The sequence below is a fragment of the Vidua macroura genome, chromosome Z (assembly GCF_024509145.1).
Source record: "Vidua macroura isolate BioBank_ID:100142 chromosome Z, ASM2450914v1, whole genome shotgun sequence".
Classification (NCBI taxonomy): domain Eukaryota; kingdom Metazoa; phylum Chordata; class Aves; order Passeriformes; family Viduidae; genus Vidua; species Vidua macroura.
Window position 1 is genome coordinate 9,260,291 of NC_071611.1, and position 22,538 is coordinate 9,282,828.

General features: G+C 40.2%; 1 protein-coding gene across 8 annotated transcripts in view; it reads left to right on the forward strand.

Annotated features, from left to right (window-relative positions):
* The window catches only part of SEMA4D (semaphorin 4D), a 97,424-nt gene that overhangs the window by 22,865 nt on the left and 52,021 nt on the right, over window positions 1–22,538 (forward strand). The window contains exon 2 of one of the 8 annotated variants that reach the window (XM_054002611.1): window positions 13,026–13,131. The exons of the other annotated variants lie outside the window; for them this stretch is intronic. The gene's annotated coding sequence lies outside the window, so the exon portion shown is untranslated. The remainder of the gene's footprint in view (window positions 1–13,025; window positions 13,132–22,538) is intronic. 8 annotated transcript variants of the gene reach the window in all.

Sequence of the window (22,538 nt, forward strand, 5' to 3'; positions counted from 1 at the left end):
ATAATTTGGTTTTAAGTAAATAAATAATTTGGCTGCTTTTACTTTTCTATGTGAGGGTTGAAGAGGTGGATGAGTGATTATGTTATTGAATGTACTAGTTAAATATCCTAGGCTGTTTACACTGTAACTAATCATGCTGAGTAACTCTGGGAGTGAATCTGTTTTTACTTTGAGTATACAGCTGTAATAGTTGTATGCTATATTAAACTGCAAACAGCTTTTAAATACAGGTGGAGTAGCAATTTTTGGACCAGCAAATGCAGTAAAACTTGAATTGAGCTTCTTGTTCAATTAGTTGTATGTTAGTAAGTGTATGTTCGTCTGTTAACCTGAGTGGCATCGTCTGCTGCCTGTCCGTTCTGTAAAAATGAAAGCAGTATCCACCTGCAGCAAATTTAGGCTATGTCTGCCTTAAATCCTACTTTTGTGAGCAAGTGAAAGGGGGGTGTTTTAAAGAAAAAACAGTCCTGAGGGGAACAACAGAGGCTTGGGGAACGCTGCAGTAGACAGTGTACATGGTGGTTGGAGTCCCTTGGAGGTGTGAGGTGGAGTAAAAGCTGCTTTGTACATTGCCTATAGATAGGCTTTACCAGTGAAATAGACTCAGCAGCTGGAGTCACAATACTGGAAAAATAACCTTTTATTCAGTTTTCCTGTAATACTTTAGCATAGGGAACAGTTGCTCACTTCCCGGTTGCCTTTTTTTGGGTTTTTTTTTTTTTTTTTTAATCTTGATGCATCTTTCTGAAGCTGAACCCAAACTTCATAAGTTCTTGAAAAGCTTTGTAGGGAAGTATGTACAAAATCAGTTTAGGAGGAGGAAATGGTTGCTACCAGTTACATGACACTGTTCATGCAGATGATGCTGACTTGCAAGGAAAATGTGTGCTCCTGAATTTATACCCTTAACTTCACGATGCTGGTGTGCTTCAGTGGTGATTCTCATGAGGTGTACATATTCAGTCTCAAGCATGTCCCTTTACAGTAGCCTTTTGTGACGTAGTCTGTTTTTCAGCACAATTTACTTTGACATTTACTTGAGTAGGTTTTTCTGTTGAAAAGGGTATTTCAGATACAGTATGGTAAGGTTTACAAAAGAGTTGCATCTAATTGCTCAGACTGAAGTACTCAGCCCTCCTGGCTTGCACACACTCTGCCCATGAAACATGTTAATCCCCTCCTGCCCTCCCCCCATTGAAGAAGCCTGATACATTTCCTTTTGCATTAGTTGGGCCTTCTGGGAAATACATGCAGAAATAAAAGACTTTTCTATAGCCCTTTTTCCCTCAGGAATGCATAGAAACTAGCTCCTTGGATGTGGTCCACAAACTTGAAACTTGATTGGGGGTGGGGGAGGGAAGGAAATCTATAATCCCATGCACATGTTACTGAGAGAGTCTTATTGAAAACTGAGGTAGAGGTATAGAAGCTCAGAATATCTTATGGTACGTTGCAAATAAAGAATATGTTTGGTTGGTTTTTTTTTTTTTTTTTAACCTATGTGTTTTGCTGAGGTTTGACTCCAAAGCAGGTATTTAAAACTTTCTTAGCTTTATGACCTTTGTTTGTCCTTCATCTTCGTTAGCAGTGTCTGCCCAGACAGTCTGCATTGAAAAGGCTTGCTTTGTTTGCAAAGATTACTCAGGTATGGTGGTAGTTTCTCAACTAGCAGTGGTACTCAGCCATTTTACCTTAACTATAGCCCTTGCCTTGGGATAGTTATTTGTGCATACTGGTTACACATGGCTGGAAACCCACAAGAAAGGTGACAGCAGGCTTTTACATGGTATCGCTGTGTTGGTAATTGATATCTGTAGTGTACTACAAGCAGAAAGGCCATGCTTGAGATTGGTGGAGTGTTTGGTTGTATAGGAGTGCCTGCAGCTTGGGATGGGCTGGCTGTCATGTTGCAAAGGACCCCGAGTTTTGAGCTGCCTGTGTATGGCAGTAGCTCTTGGGGCATGCCAGTGCTGCACCTTTACAAGAAGGACCTTGTGAGGAGCTTACCTGGGGTTGGTTAGCTGTGGAGGTATGGTGGTGCTGCCAGAGCATAGAGTATCGAGTGTTGTGGTTGCCTGTCCATGTTGTTGGGTATGGGGCAGTGTCCGTGCTGTCCTCCTCCTGCCTGAAAGAGGAGTCTGTGATTTGAGATATGTGAAGCACGAATGCAACCCCTTATGGGCAGAAGAGTGTGGTTGTTCCCAACATAGGCTTGCCTGTGGGTTCATCTTTGCTATGGGCAAAACCAAAGTTGCCTCTTTCTCCTCTATGATTATATTTATTATTTTAATGTAGCCTGAAAATTGCACAATAGATCTCTTTATTATGAATACATATGCAAATATCTAACGTCACCATTTGCTCATTAAGATCAACTCAAATATAGCAGCATTAATGGTGCTTTATGTGTTTCTCTTGGTCATGGCGTTCATGGAGACTTGTGCCTCTCGCTATTGGTGCACTGCTGTCATTGCATATGCCAAAAAAGCCAGTCGGAGCTACTTCTGCCTGTTCCCACTCTCTCTCCTTGCTCCCTTGCAGCTTCCTCAGAAGTGGTAATGCCGCTGCTTAGAGGCCTGATGCTGCAGTGCATCAGTGCTGCTTGCTGATGGTGTGTCTCCACCAGTGACAAAGCAGCACCGCTGCAGGGCCAAGAGCTGCCTCAGCTGGTTTTGCCAGTAAGAGGAGTATTGGTGAAACCGTGGTGTGATCTGTGCTGTGGTGAGCTGGAAAACGGGCCTCAGCAAATTAAGAGTCAATCTGACTTGACTGAAGTGACAGTTTCTTTCAGCTGACAAAAATATTTCCTAAGTGTTGGCTTTCTTTCGCTTATTATTTAGTGTGGAATTGTATGTCATGTTCGTTGGCAGCCACCAAAGGAGCGAATTATTTTAATTCCACGCCTCTTCCTGAAGCAAGAAATTATGATCTCTGTGATGATGGGTTGTCAGGCTGTCTCTTACCCCCCCAGGTTTTAGGATGGAATTGCAGAGGATGGAGTGTTGGTGACCTGTTGCACAATGTCCTCTTCCTTTGATGCTGATGTCTTTGCCTCGTGTCTCAGTGCTCTCTGCACCTTGATTTCTGCTATGGGTCAGTTTAATATGACCATCTGGTATTCTAATGTCACCAGCTGACAGTTTCTTAGAGAAGGCTGCATTTTTAAAATTTTAATTCAGGTTATTAGTTGATCTTGTTTGTCAAGGCACAGATTTTCACCGTGGGGTTCACTCCCAATAGGTGAGTGAGCTTAGTTTAAGCCCAGACCTTCAATGTAGAGGGAGGGCTCTCCTTAAAGTATGTAAGGGTGGTGTCTGGCTTTGTAGGCTTTAGGGGACACTTTCCAAGACTGACCAGCTCACTATGATTAATTACTTGGCTACTAATCAATGGGGGGATGTTTTCTGCATTTTTGTTATTGTCAATGGTTGGTGCTTTTTCACAGCTTGCATTCTGCTTAAGTAGTTTCTCTAAGATTTAATACACTGCTTCCAAATTATATTTTTAATTATGTTGAGCAGGTTGCTGATTTTAATATAGAGTCTTCATTTAATAATGACTTCTCAGGCTGTAGGCGATGTTTTGCTACAAAACTGGTTCACTTGGGCTCACTCATATGTGACAGTTGCCGTGAAGTTTGCTGGTCCAGTTGTCTTAACAGCAGACTACTTACTAGGTAAGAAGGCTGAAACCAGAAGTTTTTGTTAAATCTAGAAACTAACGTTCTGTAGTTTGATTCACTTTGCAGACAATCATACAATACATAAATACAGCATGTGGTTAATCTTTTGTGGTAGCATTTGCTTTTGAATGGTGGAAAAATTCTAAGAGAAGTGTGTTTGAAAACACAACTGTCTAATGACAGCTCTTAATTTACTCCTTGATGTTTAAATTTTTAAGTATGCAGAAATACTTCTGTATCAAAACTTGCATCACAGGGACAGTATGGTGTGCATCATCTTTTTAATATTCCTCCTGAAAGAATGGTTGCTATAGACGTGATGAATCTTCAGTCTATTTGCTGAGGGGTGCCTGGAGGGAAAAAAATGTACTTAGTCATACTAAGTGGGTGTTTATCTAGAACTTTAAACTCCTAATTTTCCATATTGTTTCAACTGCATTTATTTCAAGTAACACATTTGACTATGGAATAGGGTTTAGACATGGAAAAAGTATTTCCTCCTTTTACAAGGCTGGTATGGTGCTCATGGGTTGGAAAACTGCATGTCAGCAGAGTTTCTTCAAAGCAAGAAATAGGTGAAAGTTGGGTAGAGTTTAGTGTTGGGGATTTTTTAAAATGTCTAGTTAAAATACATATAATTTGACAGGTTCTTGGTGAAAAACTTGGGCAAGAGTTTCAGGGCATAAAGTGTGAACTCACGAAAGCTGACTTTGCCTTAGGAAAAAAAGATTGACCCATAATGTGAAACAAACTGATCAGCTGATGTTTTTCAGCATGGATAAGATGCCTTTTAAGGGTCTGATAATTCAATTGTGTGGTTTAACATTGAACAAGGCCCTTTTTAAAAACAATAAAACTGTCTGGTATTGTGTCTTAAATTCTTAATGGTAGATGATAGCTGTAGACCTCCTTCCTTTTTCTGCAAGGTATTTCAGTGTCTGTTGAGTAGGGGCCCTCTGGCTATTGCAGCAGTGTTGACCAGCAGCTGCTGACTCGGTGTGACCAGTCTTTTGGGGCAGCCAAAGGCTGATTGGGAATGTGAGATGTGTTAGGGATCCAGGGAGGCGCTGACCCAAACTCTTCACCAAACAAAAACACCACTGGGCATCCATTAAAGGGGGATAGTTACTGCTGGAGTGGCAGGCTCTTCAAGTTTATGTCATCTGAAGATTGTTAGGAGTGCAGAGTTAATTTTCTTTCTAAATTAGATGTGGAGTTCACCTTTCTTGTGTTTGACAGTGACTCTTACTTTGAATATCTTGATATTAACTTTTTTGTTCCTCCCTTTTTTTAAGTATGTGGAGTCTGGCATAGCAAGATCAGCCCCAGAGTCAGCATTGCTGTCCTCACAGGCCTTTATGCCCTTCTTCAAGGCATGGGGCGAGGATAGGGGACAAGGAGGAGCAGCTGCCAAGCCCTTCCTTGCTTTCAGGTAGTGTGACAGGAGAGCCATCCCTGTTCAGCATCAGACTCTGGGAAGGGCTGCTGGAGCTGAACAAGGCCAGGAGGAGCCTGTTCTGAAGGATGGGTGGGAAGCACGTTGTTTTGCTTTGCCCTCGGTTAATGGTTGAGAAAGTTACAATGCCACAGCTCGTTTCGGCAGCACTACAGAAATGGCCTCCGTCTCTAGTTTTATGCCTCTCACCAGGTTTTTACATTCAGTGTTTTCCATGGTGATCACTGCCTCTGTCAGCTTCTTGCCTAGCTGTATCCCCATCTGCCTGGCTGCTCCCTCCCTGCCCCCTGTGCCTGCCAGAGAGACCAGGCTCTGACACTCTGGAAGGTGCATCCTCCATCTTTTACCTTCCCTGTGTTTTTTGGGGAACAGTGCTGTGCAGCATGGTTTGGTTTACATTGCAGACAGTTGAAATGGTGGTTTGTGAGCATACAGGTCCACACTGGCTTCTGATCCAGCACCAGAGGGAGAGCAAACCAAAGCCGTCTGGCACAGGGCTTGCTTTGCTGGCCCTGGGAGGTGGAACTGGGCCTGCCACACCAGCTCCATGTCCCATTTAATGTTGGTAAAGAACTGTGAATCACCTCTTTGTATCTGTAGAAATTGGATTCAGCAAAAACAGCAGTTTTAACGAGTAAGATTAGGGTATTTGTCCTAGGGTATTTGAATTTGATGATGACAACAGGGCCTATTGTGAGGGTTGGCCTCTGTCTCTTCTGGGTAGTTATGCTGTTAGTAAGGTTTTCTAATGTGTAATCTGGGACTATTCTTTGTCCAAACTGATCTATTTTGTCTGAATGCTAACTGATACCATCTTGGTCCATCAAGTTTCTACAATTTCCAGGGCTCACTTACAACACAGTATTGGATTGTTTGGTTTTCTTGGGGTTTTTTTGGTTTTTTTTTTTTTTTGGTTTTTTTTTTTTTTTGTTTTTTTGTTTTTTTTTTTTGTTTGTTTTTTTTCCTGTTTTGGTGTTGCTGAACTCTTCTCTGTAATGTTCTCAATTCTGAAGGTACCAATTTTTAAAGTATTTTTGCCTGTTTGTTGAGGAGCTTTCTAGAGCAGATGAGGTAGCCACTACCTTAAATTCCCATGGTCACTGCTGTTCTGGTGCCCTAGAGTACTGAACTGAGATGACATCAATTGCTTCCCATGTAAGTCAAATTCTAAAAAAAAAAAATGGGCCCCTACACCGGAAAGTCAGCTGGTGGAGAACACAGGATCCTTTCTCTGGCCTTGCTTTTTCTCCATTGTTTTCCTCCCTGTGGCTGAGTAGGGCACTCACATCTGAGAGGACAGGAGCCAGATGCAGTGGTGGCCAGACTGGCTGAAGGACATGGGGACGCAAAGCTATGTTGTGGGGCATGTGCAGCACTGAGCATTATAGTGTGAGGGAACTCTTGTTGGGGGAGGCGGTCCTGGGGAAGATCCAACAGGCATGCCTTGGGAAACTACAGTGGCGTAAGGGAAAAGCATTGCCCTAGGGTCCCCGCCTTCTCCCATGTCTATCATTGGTCGAACCCTCCCCGGTTAATGTCCATCAACTAGTTATGCCATCCCCAGTTCTGGAAAGTTCCTTGTTACGTACTGTTATTGGTTTCTTCACTAAACCACTCCTTCCCATCTCCCTCATTGGTTCTGTTTAATGTTACCTCATTCCTGCTCCTCCCAGGAGCTTCTCCCCTATTGGTCCCTCTGTACCCTGATCCCACCTTTCCTTCCCCGGTTATAATCCCCTACCCCGAGTTTGAGTGATTTCTGCTAAAAGGTGAAGGTAAGAGGTTTGTTGGTTTGTAATGAAAGGGGAAGAAGGAAATAAGTCAAAATGTTTGTTTTATAATCCCATATGCTCCTTTTCCTCTTGCAAACTACTTTTATGTAGGTCTTAGTTGATGGGAATAAGGGGATGGAGGGATTTTTGTGTCTTTTAGCAATTTAAGAATGGAACGCAGATAGAAGAGAAGTACACGTATTCATGGCATGGCCAAAGTTGTACCACAAGACAAATCTGTTGTGTTTAGTAGCTTATCTCTGTTCCTTACTTGGTTAGAAGGACTTCTACCTGACACCCCTCCTTTACCCCCATGAAGTGATGTAGCTACAGTGGAAAAGGAGTGCAAAAGTATGCTAAGGCTTAACTTTATGCTTCTTAACCTTAGGAACCGTGCTGAGCTGACTAAAAGTTGTGCAACTTACTGAAATACCTTTATGTACTGAAAAGAAACTGTTTTAAGAAGGAAAAAAAAAAACAAAAACCAAAAACCAAAAAAAAACCAACAAACCCCAAGAAATGGCTTCACTTGTGCCCTCTATGTTGTAAAGAGTATCTCTGTCTTACAGATTCTGGAAAGTAAATGGTTGCTGTAGGCTTCTCTTTCCAGTAACTGTAGAGCTACCTAAATTGACATCTGAGGACTCCAGTGCTGACAGCCCCCAGAGGCTGCTGGTCTCAGTCATGACTTTCGGCTCTGAACCTGGTTGCTTTCAAAACAGGGGGTTTTGGACAGACATTGTCTGAATGTCTCGAAAAACAGTTTTAAAATTCACTTGCAAGGATTGTTTTGAAAGTTTGGAGCTTTATTGTAATGTCTTAGCAACTGGGACAGATTCCATATATGTTTTTAATATGTGATGCTTGTAATGCATTTCAGTTTAGTGGAACTCGCAAAAGCTTGGTTTAGTCTTCTTCCATTATCTTATTTGCCTGTGAGGGAGTACAGGATGTTACCTGAGACATGGAGGGTTGATAAGTACTAGAAAATGTTTACAGTGAGATAAATTCAAGAAGCACTGCCTGGGTGACTTGTCAAAGAAAAGGTAATGGGCATAAATGGACAAATGCAAATGTTGAGGAAGAAAAATTTAGCTGACTTTTTAGGGTAATATATGTAAGACTGCAGTGTTTGGAAACTGAAAGCGGGTATTTCAGAGCAGTAATAAAGCACATTTCCATAAAAGAAAAGTGGCAATGGATTCTACCACTGCAGGAGGCTGTATGTTGGGGACTGCTCTTCTAGTAACAGATTTTCACTTCAGCTGACTTGTGGAGGGGTTTTAGCAGCCTCTGTTACTCTGAAGGGCAAGCCAATTTTCAGCGATAGCTTTGGTTTTGTTAACTGTGTGTTTTTTTCCTATCCATATCTTCCCTTCTGTGAATGCTTGTCATGTAGTATTTGTTCTTTATGAGTTTGTTTCATTTCTTACAGGCTTCACCTGGTCTGATTCACAGCACTGTGTTACTGACTTTTGTCTTTCGACTTCATGCGTTGTTTCATCTGTATCCTAGTGCAGAAGCAGAGATATTTGAAAACAAGAGAAATGTTGGTAGTTGGGAGAATTACAGCTTATATCTAGTATCTAGTTTCTTTTGGTTGATTTTGAAGATAGCATTAAGGCATGTTTTTATAAACTTATGGTCATAAAAAGCAGTGGATTTTAAAACTTTAAGGTATTCATCTATCATTTTCATGAGATTATCACTTACAGGCACTTGACATCAGCCAACTCAGATCCATTTTGCTAATTGAAAAACATTATCTCCCTTTGTGAATTCCTAAATCATGTGGGTTTGTTACATATCCTGACACTAACAGGCTGTGATAGAATAAATCAGTACTACTAGAGGCTCTTTATTTGTCTCAGCCTGTTATTTAATTTTATTCTGGGATTTTTTTTCTTTACTTGTTTCTGAAGCTTTGTGTGTTCTTTCATCATTTTTCTCTTCTCATGAAAATTGGTATGAAAGTATTTATTCTGCTCTTTTCAGTTGGTCCTCAGATTGTGCCACCTGTGATTGCTGTTTGTAACTACTAGTGTGGTTAATCAAACATCACAATTTAGAAACAACATGGATACGATTGATTTTTATTTTTAAATGTGTTATATGTGTTAATGGAACACCACCAGAAGCTCAAAATCCTTTTTACCTTCCTTTATGAAAGGAATTTTCTCCTTACCATTTCCTTACGGTGTTCTGCAATTTCTTGCATCATATTTTTGCTGAAGAATAACTGTCATATCACAAATGTTTTGGAAGAAGTAAATACCTGATTTTTTTTTTTTTAGATGTTTGTCTCATACTTGAGTGTCAAAATGTTGTGTTTTTTTCATAGGTTTGAAAAGTATCAAAAGAGCGCAAAATATGGTGACCAAGGAGAATGAAAGGAAGATAAACTGTCCTTCCAGGGGAGGGGTTTTGTACTACCATTCTAGCTAATGGCAGTAGTTAAGTAGTATGATGTTGTACGTAAAATCTGATGGCTGTTATGAAAAGCTGCTGTTCAGTGAAAAACTGTAAGAGGAAACTTAGGGGAAACTTCTTTGTTTTATTTTTACTAAGAGTTTTCACCACTTCTTTCAGTGCAAAATCTTTTTTCACTGTTGTGTTTGTTGAGAGATGAGAAGTGGAGCTACCTGCAGAAGTTCAAGTCCTTGTTAACTGTACAACAGTCACCTTTTGTTCTCCATTTGAATATGTAAAAGACTGACTAACAATGGTTTCGTTATGTGATGGCTCCTGAATGCTGTTGCCTGATGGGCAAGGAAGCGTCAGCTTTAATTAATGGACAGTCTGTTAGTACAGTTTGTTTAAACTGTGCTAGGAGGCCCATTGCTCAGTGATACACTAACCTACAGGAATATTTAGTTGTCTGCATTAGAAACCTTTTAGACTGGTGTATGAGTTGCAGCATCTAAAACTCATTGGCAGAAAAGTTAGACTTGTGCCAGTAGCTGTGAATTATGATTTATCTGTTTTGAAGCTCTTCTTCTGAGAGTGACAGGCTTACTATCCAGTTCTTCTGACAGGGAAGCAAGTGGATGCCATCACACTTAGGCAGGGCTTTAATCACAGACCCGGTTCTATTTCTCAAGATGGCAGTACCCACCTAAACCGTTTTAGTAGCTGCAATGTTTTCTCTGGGAGCCCCTTGCATTTAAGTAAGGTAGACAAACCTTTTAAAACAAAGTTTCACATACCCTTTACTCAAGAGTGCATGGCTTGAAAAGCAAAGGTTAATGAAGTGCCTGTGTGTGAAAGTCTTAGTTGTATGTTAACTTTTTTTGGCAGCTCTAAACTATCCTGATTACAGCTTTTGTACAAAGCGTTTTCTGTCTGCTGCAGCTGTCGAGACTATACCGTGTGACATGATCAGTCTGTCACTGTTCATTGATCTGGAGGGGGGTAGCCATTAATTACTCACTCCACTACCTACTTCTCTAGCAGTGCTTTTAGAATCTTCTGATGAGAGTACTGTTCTAACTTTGATAGCGTGAGAGGACAGAATTTGGTTAAACTTCAGTGTATTTCAAATTAGTTTACTTCATATGGTTTCTACACAGAACTGTGTCTTTCAGATGGATTTTTTGTTCTTCCAGCCTTTTGCTGTCTGATGTTGCATCAGGCTGAGGGCTGTGAGAGTTTGTGTTTAAACTGTAAATGTAGTTGGTTTGTATTTGCCATACCCATTGCCTTGATTTTCTAAGTGATATTTATGGTACATTTTCTGTCTTCAACATATGGCAAGTAAATTTTAAACATGCTAACAGTGCATACTTTTTTGTGCTATCCAAGTAGTGAAACCAGCTTGTGGTACAAATTATACTTGCTGAACTTGTCATCAGACATTTATCTGCTGTATCTCACAGCACTCAAAATGGCTTTTGGCGTTCTGCAGTCAGTGAAGTTGGAAGACAAAAGTAAATAAACAGGCTTCAGCATAGGTGACTTGTCCCTTGCTAGTTTTCCTCAGTGTTCATTTTTGAGTCCTGCTGTTGACCATTTGTGATGCATCATTATATTCTCATAATGCTAAATCATTACATCCCTGCCAGAGTCTGCTAGTTTTCATGGGAACACAAGAGGACTGTGGGACTGCTGTCATTCAGTGACTTATTTATTTATTTATTAATGTTCTGTGAGCAGCTCACATTTTGGCTGGCAGTGAGAATGGAGTAATGTGGGCTTGGCATCTCCCATACACTGCTGTAGAGAGAGGCTTTGGAGGCAGCTGAAGCCCACATTATCTGTCTGCTTAAGGAACTGAAATGAGGTCTAGGATTGGAAGAGAGCAAAGATAGTGGGATCTGCATTGAGTCCTGATATTCAGAACTCGGGATCTTCCACCCTTTAATTCACCTGCATGATAAGCTTTGACATGTAGTTGGTACTGTTGTAGATAAGAATCCTGTCTTATGTAGCTGTGTGTCTCAGTGATGCTCAGGTTGGTGTTTTTGAAGTGCTCTCCTGTGTATGTGTGTGACAAAAGCTCATCTTGGGCATTTGCACTTACGCCTATTCAGTCCTCTGGTATCAGCGCAGAGTTTTCAGAGCCTCAGACGTCCAGCCTCTCTGTATGCTTCTCACCTTCACTGTAGCTCAAACACAAGTTAGCACAGACTTCAAATAAAATAGGCTGGTATTCTGCAGTGTTTTCTCACTTGGTTAGCAAGAGCGTTAACCCTGTGTGTGCTGTGAGCAGAAGAGGCATGCATCACAGTTTGCCAAGTGGAGCTTCCAGAAGGAAAATTACATATAAGAGATTCAAAAGATACATTCATGCAATTAGAAATTGAAGAGACAGGTGGATCAGTGGAAACCTGAATTTGTGAGGAACACATTCAAGTTGCTTTGTTCCATGGCAGCAACTGGTCTGGTAGCTTCCAGTGTGTTTTCTCTGGTTGGCAGAATTTCAGTCAAAACATTAACAGTTTCCAAAACTGTAGTTCTGCACTCCAAAAGAGAGCATATTCTTCCTGAAAATCTGCAGTTAAATGAGCTTTTACTTCTTTCCTTTCATTAGTAATAAAATTTGTCTGGCTCTGTATTGAGCTGCAGTTAGAAACTGATCTGGCTGCAGCATTCTGGGTGCATTCACAATAAGGCCCATCTTGCCATCCCTCTGTAGATGTGCCTTCAGTGTGGCCCAGGGGGTGATGCTGATGCAGTTCAATTAATAAAGATTTTGCTGTCATGGCACAAATTTTTGGGCCAGAGCAGAGGAGGAGAAGTATATTTGTGTGTTTTAAATCAGTGAGTGTAGCAAACACCCTACTAACATAATTTTCCTTCGAATTATGAACTGGTTTTGCTTCTTAGAACAGGAGATGCTGTGTGTTTTCAACACTTACAGCACTGTCCTAGTGCTTTCTGATTGGATTTTCATAAATCTTGTGCTTCAGTCACTTAGCAGAATGAGGAAATGACACCATTTGGAACAGGAGAACTGGCTTCTATGAGAAGTTTAATTTTGGCCTTATGGAGGCCCTTTGGTAGCTTTGGCTGAGTTTGGAAGCCATCCCTGTGAGCCACTTGTTATTTTAGATGACTTACCTATGGCTGTGACCGTAGACATGTGATTGCTTTTGAAAAATTTTTGAAAAAAAAATATACTGCTTAATCATTACAGTACATTGCAGTTCTACTTCTTTTTCTCCATGTATAAAATTCCAAAATTACAGCCTTGCTTTCCTTGCTGTATGCTCTTTGAATCATGAAAAGGCCAAGTTTGGAAGGTGCAATTCTGGTTTTATTGCAAAGAAATCTGGGAGAAAAAATATAAATGGAGATTTCCTCCCCACCCCTCCCTTCATGCTACAACAGGCTTGGCTCTCTCAAGAAGCAGCTCTTTGACAATATGTTCTGAACTATGAGCATGGAATTTTGACACTTAGTGCTGTGAGAACAGAGCAAATGTTTGCACACAGGTTTTGGTGTGGAATTTTGCTGGTTTTTGCTTTGGTCTGATTTTTGCCTTCCTGTGCTACTGCCATAACTTTCCTGGGCACCAGCTGATTACTGAAATTTGGATATGCAGTGTATCTTAGTACATTAAGTGTGAGTTCCACAGAGAAACCATGCTTAAGATGTCTCCCCTTCTTTTTGCCAGTCTTCCAGAAAGTCTCAGTGTAGAAAAAATGAAACCCAAAACATGCATGCTGTATATTCAGGCTGCTACTCTTGGTGTCTGAAGACTCTGTTTCCCTGCAAACAAAGTAAGGTGTTATTATTGTGCCATTTACAGTTTTTGTTTTTGGTGTTTTTTTTTTTTTTTTTTTTTTTTTTTTTTTTTTTTTTTAATTTAGCATAACCATTAACTGCGTTTGAAAGTGATCTAGAAGAGACAGGCAAAACTGAAGGTCCCATTGTGTTTGGTACCATGATAAATGTAATTTCTTAATCGATTTGCAGCACTGTTGATTTCAGAGTTGCGTTGGATGCACAATGAAACAGGTTTTGAACTTGTGGGTAAAGGGAGTATTTTTCAATGGGAAAACCATGCTTACTCTTATTTGTACTGCCAGATGCAGCAGAAGTTAATCCTTTCCTGCAGTGTATCTCCTTGAAAAATCATGTGTTAAGCTGCTGCCAGAGAGATGCTAACAGATGGGAAATTGGAGAAATGTGCCTCTGAGTTTGTAGTGTGAAAAGTCAGTACGTGTTCTCTATCTGTACTATGTGTAAAAGCAGTAACTTCACATAGGAGGCTGACCTCAGGTTCATTTTTGCCTGGTTATGCCACTTCCAGTACTCTTGTCCTGTACATCCCGCATGGATAGGCAACATCCTGACAGCTGAAACCAGCTGTCCCAGGTGTATGTCAGTTAAACATCGCACTTTCCTGCAGTGCCTACAGCAGTTGTTTTAAATCTGTATTTCCTGATAGCTATTTTACAGATGCATTGAATAGAGTTTAAATGAACAGAAGTTGTTAATTTCTTGCCTGTGCTTATATGAGACTGTAACACTGAGGTGTTTTTAAATTGTCGATCATTTAGCTTCCTCAATTGTACATTGTTTACATTACCAATTAATCCATTCAAATATTTAAAAACAAGCGTTCCAAGATTCAATTTGCATTCCAATTTACTAGTCTATTGCCTTTCTTCAAAATACAAGTATTGTCAAAAATGTTGTCAGTAACGTGCTATCTGCATATGATATATGCAGATACTGAAGTATTTTAATGTAAATATGAACAAAATATTTTCAGGAATTTTTGTATGCTTCTTGCTTTGCTTTTTACAAAGGTTGTAGCCTTGGGATGCTAGCCAGACTTTGAACTGTAAAAGAGAGCATGAAGAATGCAGGATGTTTTTAGAATACACTGAACTGTGAGCAGATGGCTTCATTAAATTCTTTTTAGGCTAGGAAAGCAGTTGCTGCTTTTGGAGCAAAATTGGCTAGAGCAACTGCTTGTACATTGCCATCCTAAGTGTGTGGCAGGTAGAATATTTGTACAGCTCTGTGTAAAACAATTGGTCCATGTACCTTCAAAATACAGATGCAAGTGAGTGGTGCCTCTGTTCTGTGAAATGATAGGTATGAATTAGAACAAAAGACTGAACGTTTCATCAGTAAACTTGCTGTGCATGTTTCTCTGCTAGTTGATTTTTTGCTCCTTGACCCCAGAATTCTGTTCTTTGCCACAAAATCCTTTGTTTTGCTCTTTTTTTTTTTTTTGCTTCCTTTCTGGAGAGCACAGTGGAAAACTACATTGATAACTTAAATGTAACAAAATGGAGTTAAAAATGCTTTTGAGGGAGAGTGATACCCAAAAGGTAATTTTCTTATTTTAGAATAAAAAAACCTTCTGGCAGAAATGTATCAAGAGCATGATTGCTCAGGGTTTCAGTGTTCTTGTGTTGATCAAAGTTTTGTGTGTGCAGTCTAAGTAAATTTTTGCTTTGCTTTCACCTTGCCATTGGGTACTTGATGCACAATTTTCTCCTATTCCTTCTAGCTCCAGTGTTAAAAAAGAAGTTCTAAAGTTTGGGTCAAGGCAAATACTCTCAAGTCACAATACCTGAATATCCTCCTACAATAAGAATGTCTGCTGAGCTTCAAAGATAGCTTTAAGGAGGAGAATTTGAAGGGCTGTTAGGTCCTTTCAGAGTTGAGTGTTTCCTTTAATTTGTTGTCTTTACAATTAAATTTGAAGGCAATAAATCTGGTATTTGGGAAGACAGTTTCCTGCTATAATGCTAACTTTATTGGTATTGATTGCAGCATATCCATTCTTTTCCCTGTGAAATGCCTCTTTATTACAAATTAGATACTAGCTTGTTTTAAGTAGTGGAGGAGGACTGCTACGTCTGCTGCTGGTAGGTCTGAACTTGCGTGTTAAGGCTTGTCTGTTGCTATACGGTTTATTCTGGGGAATATAAAACAAGGGCTCTAAACAAGCTTCTTTGTTGGTTCCAGCTCTGTTAAAATGCCTCTAGCAGATAATCTGGGACAGTAGTGTTGGGATTAATTTGTTGTTTATGATTGAGTCAGGGGAATGCCTTTATTTATCAAGGTACTTGTGTACCGGTTTGTTTCACTATACTGAACCAAATAACTCAGTGTAGTAGTTGTGCTGAAGTTTGTTGCAAATGTTTACATGTATTTGCATAATATATCAAGACCATAATTTTTAGCCAGGTTGCTTTTTTAAGGCTAAATTTGTAATGTACACATGCATTATGGAAACTGCCTGAGCCAGACGACATATTGCTGGGGGAAATTTTGTGCTTAATTAGAATCAATACATTCCACCATGAGAGTAGAAAATGACCTTGAATTTGGGAGGATGAATTACTGGCATATTACTGGCCTTGTTTGAAGTTTCTCCCTGTGTTATTTGCACCCTGAATTCTCCTGTTAAGCTTTGTATGTCTATGATACTTTCTTTTAAAATGCTATCTTTTATCTGTGTGTTTTCCAGAACTCTTAATGTGGTACTAAGAGAGCTGGACAGTGCCACTATTGTGATAGAAGTATCCGAGCAGATCCATTGTAAATGCAATTCTGGCCCTAGCTATCTCATGCCTGCCACTGTTCGTAAGAGAAAGCTTTTGGACTTAACCTGGTACATGTTTATGAAAACAGTCATGGCTGTAAATGGGGCAGTTCACCCCACCCAGTGGTGTATCAGGTATTCACAAGATTGGCAGCATTTTTCTTACCTCTTTTTTCCTCTCTGCCTCTTTGTTGCTGACAGGTGCAGCACTACTTCATAAGGTTGTGGGGACCCTAATGGGCAGGTGTTTTAGATTCTAGATTGCACCCATTTTCACCTTTCATTTGAACAGGAACTGAATGTTTTATAACCATAGATGTGGTACATCACTGTTTTAGCAATATGTGCTACGAAAAGTAGTCTTGTTAAACGCCAGGCCTTGCACGTCCTCTGGACAGGAACTCAGTGCTATATTTGTGTCTGTCATTCTCTATTGATGTTTTGCAAACAAAGACTGCTAAGCCATTCGGACATCTGGGCTGAATCACGTTTAAACAGCTTATGTGAGCAAATGTTTCTAGCCATTCACGTGGTGAAATGTTAGCAGCAAAGCCTGGGATGTTCTGCATAGAGACGAATGGCTTAATGTGGTTATGATTTAACTAAATTCATGCAGCTTGTTCTAACTATGGCCTTTTCTTCGTAAAGGCAGAAATTACTGCCACTTTGTAGTCTAGGTTTAATCTTCCAACCCATGGAAATTCTCTGCTTTTGCTCTTGTTCTGTTTAGCTTCTGTCAACCGCAGATCCTTTATAAGCAGAAACAAAGGAAAGGATGTCTGCAGACATTTTGCAGATCAGATGCCTCTTGTGTCTGGTCAGCCTTGGTTTGGACCAAATAATACACAAGACCTGAAAACAGTTTTTTCTAGTTTGGTAGTGTTTTTTTTCTGCTGGTGGAGTAGATTTTCAGCTTCCTTGAAACTGGAGATGTAATAATGATCCATATTTTAAGATAAATCGTCTGCTAAGACTGGAATGCAAATAATTCTTAGTTGGAGTCTACTTTGTTTCCATATTTTTCCTATTATGCAGCATAGGAAAATAGTGTTCCCGTATTTACTTCTGCAACTTCTGCCTGGTTGTCAGTGCTGTAGCTCATAGGTGCGAACAGCTTCACACTACTCTGAGCTGCTGCAGAAAGGCCCAAGAGCAGGGTGGGAGGAAGGCCAGTACTCCAAGGATACAGCCTTAAGTCATGGCTTCAGGTTATGCTTAATTGACTGCAGTTGCCTCTTCCATGTCCTTTTGCTCCCTTCCCTAACTAACCTCTTGTGCTGCTGGTGCTGCTTCTCTTGAGTGAGATCTTTATGATGATGGGACTGTAGAGTGGCCTGGTTAAAAATTTATTCTTTGTCTTATTCCCCTGAGATAGCTTTCTTCTGAACAGCTGTCTGATATTTAAATTTGATTTTTATTTTTACTTTTTTTCACCACTGTACTGTGTGGCATGTTACTTGCCCAAACAAGCTGTGCCTGTCCTGTTCTTGTATTGTTCTCTTTCGTGCTTAGTGCCAATCCTGATAATCGGTCGTTGTTTCTGTTTCAGGTGCAAAAAACTGAGTCATTGTTACACTAGCGTCATCAGGTCCTGTTGATGGGCAGCATCCGCTGTGTAGATTAAGAATCTGAATGCTGTGTAAACCCTGGCCTGACTATTATATTGTTTGCAGAGTGGACTAGTAACTTGACTTTCAGGCCTGTAGAGTTGCCTTATCCTCCCCCTGCTGGTGATCAGCCTTCTGCAGTCTCATGGATGTATTTCTCACAGACGGGCTTCTAAAGGTGACATGTCCAATAGAGTTTCTAATCTTTCTAATCCAATAGAGTTTAATCTTTTGGACTACAAACAATTGACATTATTGAAATGGGATTTGACAATATTTTATATTCTCTAAGCATTTTTATTTGCTATTTCCTGTTTAAATTTGCCAAGCTAGCAGCAGAACAACTCCATGTTCCTCCATAGCTTTGCTGCTATGAAGACCTCTTCTTTGAGAAACAGTTTTTAACAGTTTTTGTTAAGTCTTCCAGTGTGCTGCAGTAACACACTGAGGTGTTTGCTTTATCTGCTTTAATAGATCACTTTAAGGTCTTGTAATCTTATTTGTCTCAATTTCAAGATGGGAGGGCAAGGATTGAAGGACTACAGACTTTCATTGGATGAACATTTCACCTGAAAAATACCATTCAACTCTAGGTTGTTTAGTCTCAGTGAGGCAGTCCAAATGATGGCACATTTATTCCTTGAAATCACGCATCTCTGCTGTTGATACCCCAAGAACAGGCTCCGTGCTTTGCTGTCTGAGGGAGTGCTTCTTGATGCATGTTGGTCTGAAAATATATTAATCATCCTGGAGTCAAAACTATGATATAGGACCCTGCATAGCAGTGGGAGAGAGAAGTTCACCTGACCCGTGCTTCTGGCAGCACGGAAGAGAGCAGAGGGTCTGGCATCGGGTCTTCGCTTGCACTCGCACCTCTCGCTTATCAGCAACTAATGGAGAGGGGTTTATTTAGGGCACAGGATATGGCTGCTAGAAGACCAGATAGAGTGCTCCTGAGATAGAATAGGCACTTCTTCAAATCTGTCTGCATTCGTATTCATGAGACTGTCTCAGCTGATGTGTGTAAGTACTGAAAGTGTGCTTGTGCTACCCCTGTGGCTGGCATAGATCGTTCATGCAGAAGAGTCCTGTGGTGGCAAAGGAGTGGTTGCTAGAATGAGGTAGCTCTGGTAGGTGTTGAGGTAGCTTTGAAGGAGTGTGGTGAGTGGCTGGGAGATCCTCACAGAGGAGGATGAAAAGTGATGGGAGGTGCTCACAAGCAAGCTATGCTACCAGCTCCTGTTAAAGGGACAGATAAATAATGTTTATTAAACTTGTTTTCCCCCTGAAGCCTTATGAAGTGGCTTAGTAGGGAGAGAGAACTATTTGGTGAGTAACATAAGCATTAAGATGTGTAAGCTGAAAGTAGTGCAAACTTTCACTGAATTGCTGAAATTGTAACACTTACAAGCCACACGAAAATCTTCACTAGGCAGGATTCTCACCTTCTTTCTTTTGAAGTTGCTGAAGTCTTCAAGTCTTTCTGATTAGTAAAATTTTGCTTTTTTGAGCTACTGTTCAAGTGCCCTACCAGGAAGGGGCTTTCACTGAGTCCATTGTGACATTTCGGTAGGCTTCCTGAGCCAGGCTTTCACCAGCAGCCTCTGCGTGCCACAGGAGCTGGTGGAGTGCTCTGCTCAGTAGCTGTTTCCCCAGGCATGGTCACCTTCTGCTTTTGCAGTTACTGTGTCCTTCGGAAGTGAAGCAGTTGATACCAGGCTCTTGCACTCTTTCTCAGACATGGAACTGGCAACTGCACTGTTGTATATCAGAGAAGCTTGAACATAACCCATGTCTCTGAGAGCTGGAAAATGTACCAGAGCACTGGAGAGAAGATAGATGCCATTGACAAATTCTGAGCCTTGGATGGAAAAAGACTCATCACTCATGGACTGGTCTGAGCAATTGCTAGTCAGCAGCTCATCTTGGTCAGGATCTGACCAGATTGTTTTCAGGACATGCATTCTCAGGAAGCGTCCTGTGAGGCCTGTCTCTTGTTAAACAGGAAGGACTCCTCTAGGAGATCTTGCAAAAAATCCTGTAGTAGATAGAATGAAGCAACCAGTTTTCATAGTCTGAGAAGCAGTGGGAGATGCATCTTTGGTTCCCTGTGCATCATGAGTACTTTGGAGAAATTAGGTGAATGTCAGCAAGATTAAACTTTTATATCACTGCTGAAACATATATGAAATAAACCTAATTCTTTACCTTGTCATAAGTTCATCGTTGTCTTGGTGAAGGTTCATTTTAAGCAGTACTTTCAAATGTTTGTGTTTTAAATTTTTTGTTTCATTCTAACACAAAGGTAAGTAAGCAATGGCTTTTTTTCGTGCTGAAGGGTGATTTCGTTTAACATCACATAAGGTGATGACAGTGTGACAAGTGTTGTGCTTGCAGTCTTGAGGGAGGGGTCAACTGTGGTGAAATTGCATCACCATTTTCTGTCACTTAAACATTGGATATGCCACCAGCCTTTCAGAGCATGTTAAAATTCAAAAAACTTTTAACGTACTCAGATGTTTTTGAAGTGCCATGGCTCAAAAGAGCTAATGATAAACTGCATAATCCCCATTATGTTAGAAAGATAGAGAAGCTGTTTGAGCATTGATACTCTGGTACCTATATTTTCTAGATTATCTCAGAGAACAATCAGGGAAATTTTGTAATCAATAAGGAGCAGCTTATGTTGTGCCTCGAGGTGTGCAGTTGGCTGACCTTGCTGGTGAGCAACTTAGACCATTGCATGCAGTTTCTCATGTGTCACTGAACAACGAATCTCTTGTTAAAGACAGTATTTTGCCAAGGAGAAATATGTCTGCAGCCTGTAAGAATAAGGAGGCTTAAATAAAGCTTGCTAGCAAACAGTCCAGCAGGAGACAGGATTCTTAGCAACAAAAATAATGAGATCTGTCATTCTGTCTTAAATTGTAGAGGAACGATAGCAAAGCAGCTAATACATGGATGTTAATCTGGTGTACTGATTTCAGTTTGTAGTGTGTATACTCTTGGTTACCTTGGATGACTTCTAATAGATCTGCAAAAGCTACTTAAGAAAAGCAAGCTGATTGTTAGTAGATTTAAATTCTTAGTGCAGGTCTACACATCCTATAGGAAACTTGAAGATTAGTGGGTTTCAATTAAAAAAAAAGTCTGGATTCAAAGAAGTCTAGATAATAATTTGCTGCAAAGAAAACTGTATATTGGAAGCTGCTCTACAAATAAATAACATTATCCAGCTGGGTTCACGTTTTAATAATGGGACATTGTTTTGCATTTTTTTTTGGGTTAAACTCTTGCAATAGTTTAAAGCTAATATTCCAATTAGAGAAAACTGGAGAAAGTGTCAAGGGAGAGTGAGAAGGAAAGCAAGACTTCAGTAAGAGTCATTCATTTGTTTACTGTATTAAGTCTGCCTTTATCAAGCAAAAATAAAAACCAAAACAAACCACCAGACTTTTAGCAAATGAGCCGCGCAGCAATTGAAATTTAAATTTAGAAAATTAATACATCCACAAAGAACATTAACCTTTAAAGTTTAATTAATTTGAATTGATGTAGAAGGATGATACTTGTTTTGCTTTGTAGAAAGGGCCCATTTATTTTATAGGCTGTATGGGGGGCTTTTGTTAGTTTCCTGCTGTATTAAGCTTTAGAAGAGAAGGGTATTTTGTGGTGTAGGATGATGCTTGGAATATAGACAGTGAAGGTGCCCTCTCAGGTCCTGTCTCTTATTCATTCAGGATTGTGCACCAAAGAAAGGGAATAGAGCAGTCTTAAGGATGTTCTTCTTTGGATGTTCTCTGGTAACGTATTACCAGTGTCTGACAACCGCAGAAAGTTAAAAAGGGATACAGGGAAGCAGCTAGGGGCTTGAACGCCTCTGCAGAGTCTGGTTCACAAGCAACATCAATTGCCACTGAATTCTCTGACATATCTCTCTTGTTTGGGATTAAGTTTTGCATTTGGCTCAGCTTAACGTAATTTTTGAACTCTGACATTTGAAATGTAAAAGCTGTAAGTGTTCTGAGGGGGGGGGAATATCTGGTTTGAGATAAAACATGGTTGCTGTGGCATTTGCAGGTCAGCGCTGCCAAGGAAGGCTTTGTTTCTCTGTTGAGCCCCAAACCTTGTAGGAAGCAGATGAATCTCATCTTGCCTCTAATGCCTTTGTGTAATTTTCCAGTTCTGCTTTTCTGTAATATTAAAACCCCTCAAATTTAGCTTTCAATGGCTAGAAACTTGTAGTAATTATCTGTTTTGTCAACAAAGTTTGAGGCAGAACCTCTGTGGTGTGCGTGTCTCCTATCTTTCCTGTTAAAATATCTATAATGATAGTGCAAACAAGGTTTTCAAAGTTAATCATCGAGTGTTATAATGACTCTCTCTGCAGCATTTCATTTGGCATAAGAAAAAGCTCATTTTAGATTTGCAGGAGTTAAAATCCCAGTAATGCTCATGAGAATGTTCTGCGAGCAAAGCTTCTGCTAATCCTGTTCCTGACATGCTCACACATAATTTGATGTGAAATCTGAAGCACCTGTACTGAAAGATCTGCACCTGTGTTTTTGGATGTACGGAAAGCAGTAATATGGGCACAAACTGATACCCAGTAACTAGGTAAAGGTCAAAATGACCTTTGCATTATTAATATCAGTACAAGGGTTGTATTGAGGCAGGAACAGTTATGATCAATGCTGCATAACCCCATAGAATAGATGTAACAGCACATGATTAATCACTGCATTTGTGGAAGATATCCCAAAGTCAGAAGGTTTTGGGTTTTTTTTCCAAACTCCTGAGTCAGTCATTGCGGAGTTATTGCTGACTGAGTTCTGTTTATGTTTAACAAGTTCTGTTCTGTGCAAACATTTTTGTATTTGCTGGTATCTATAATTTATTTGTATATCTTACAGAAGAGTGCAGACTCCCTGGCTGTACATAGTTTAATAAACAGTAAAGGTTATTAGTGAGCAATGGTAAAATAATCTATGGATGATTTGTAAAATCCATG